General features: G+C 51.9%; 1 non-coding gene across 1 annotated transcript in view; it reads left to right on the plus strand.

Moving 5' to 3' along the window:
- The window catches only part of LOC143472827 (small subunit ribosomal RNA), a gene marked incomplete at its 3' end in the record, with an annotated part of 1,772 nt that extends 133 nt beyond the window's left edge, over positions 1–1,639 (plus strand). The window contains exon 1 of the ribosomal RNA XR_013120136.1: positions 1–1,639. This exon is cut by the window's left edge and continues 133 nt beyond it. This is a non-coding gene — a ribosomal RNA (small subunit ribosomal RNA).

Below are 1,639 nucleotides of genomic sequence, written 5' to 3' on the forward strand. Positions count from 1 at the left end.
TACTTGGATAACTGTGGTAATTCTAGAGCTAATACATGCGAAAAGCGCCGACTCACGGAGGCGTGCATTTATCAGACCAAAAACCGACCGGGCCTCGGCCCGTGCTCGTTGGTGACTCTGGATAACTTTGCGGATCGCACGGTCTTGCACCGGCGACAAATCATTCAAGTGTCTGCCCTATCAACTTTCGTCGGTACGGTATCTGCCTACCGAGGTTCTTACGGGTGACGGGGAATCAGGGTTCGATTCCGGAGAGGGAGCCTGAGAAACGGCTACCACTTCCAAGGAAGGCAGCAGGCGCGCAAATTACCCATTCCCGACGCGGGGAGGTAGTGACGAAAAATAACAATGCAGGACTCTAACGAGGCCCTGTAATTGGAATGAGTACACTCTAAAACTTTTAACGAGTATCCATTGGAGGGCAAGTCTGGTGCCAGCAGCCGCGGTAATTCCAGCTCCAAAAGTGTATATTTAAGTTGTTGCGGTTAAAAAGCTCGTAGTTGGATTTTGGGCTCGGGCCGTCGGTCCGTCGCAAGGCGTGTACTGGCGTGCCCGGCCTCACCTTCGGTTCACCGTCGGTGCTCTTGACTGAGTGTTGGCGGCGGCCGGAACGTTTACTTTGAAAAAATTAGAGTGTTCAAAGCAGGCGGTTCGCCTGAATAATGGTGCATGGAATAATGGAATAGGACCTCGGTTCTATTTTGTTGGTTTTCGGAGCGCGAGGTAATGATTAAGAGGGACGGACGGGGGCATTCGTACTGTGCCGCTAGAGGTGAAATTCTTGGATCGGCGCAAGACGAACAACTGCGAAAGCATTTGCCAAGAATGTTTTCTTTAATCAAGAGCGAAAGTCAGAGGTTCGAAGACGATCAGATACCGTCCTAGTTCTGACTATAAACGATGCCAACTAGCGATCGGGGGGCGTTACTTTGACGACCTCTCCGGCAGCTTTCGGGAAACCAAAGTCTTTGGGTTCCGGGGGAAGTATGGTTGCAAAGCTGAAACTTAAAGGAATTGACGGAAGGGCACCACCAGGAGTGGAGCCTGCGGCTTAATTTGACTCAACACGGGAAATCTCACCCGGCCCGGACACAGTGAGGATTGACAGATTGAGAGCTCTTTCTTGATTCTGTGGGTGGTGGTGCATGGCCGTTCTTAGTTGGTGGAGCGATTTGTCTGGTTAATTCCGATAACGAACGAGACTCTGGCTTGCTAAATAGTTACGCGACCTTCCCGGTCGGCGTCTAACTTCTTAGAGGGACTAGTGGCGTTCAGCCACACGAGATTGAGCAATAACAGGTCTGTGATGCCCTTAGATGTTCGGGGCCGCACGCGCGCTACACTGACCGGATCAGCGTGTGCTCACCTTGGCCGAAAGGTCTGGGTAACCCGTTGAACCCCGGTCGTGCTAGGGATAGGGAATTGCAATTATTTCCCTTGAACGAGGAATTCCCAGTAAGCGCGAGTCATTAGCTCGCGTTGATTACGTCCCTGCCCTTTGTACACACCGCCCGTCGCTACTACCGATTGAATGGTTTAGTGAGGTCCTCCGATTGGACCCGGAGCGGCTGGCAACGGCCGGACCGGTGTCCGAAAAGACGATCTAACTTGATCATTTAGAGGAAGTAAAAGTCGTAAC

Source organism: Clavelina lepadiformis, unplaced genomic scaffold (assembly GCF_947623445.1).
Source record: "Clavelina lepadiformis unplaced genomic scaffold, kaClaLepa1.1 scaffold_195, whole genome shotgun sequence".
Lineage (NCBI taxonomy): Eukaryota > Metazoa > Chordata > Ascidiacea > Aplousobranchia > Clavelinidae > Clavelina > Clavelina lepadiformis.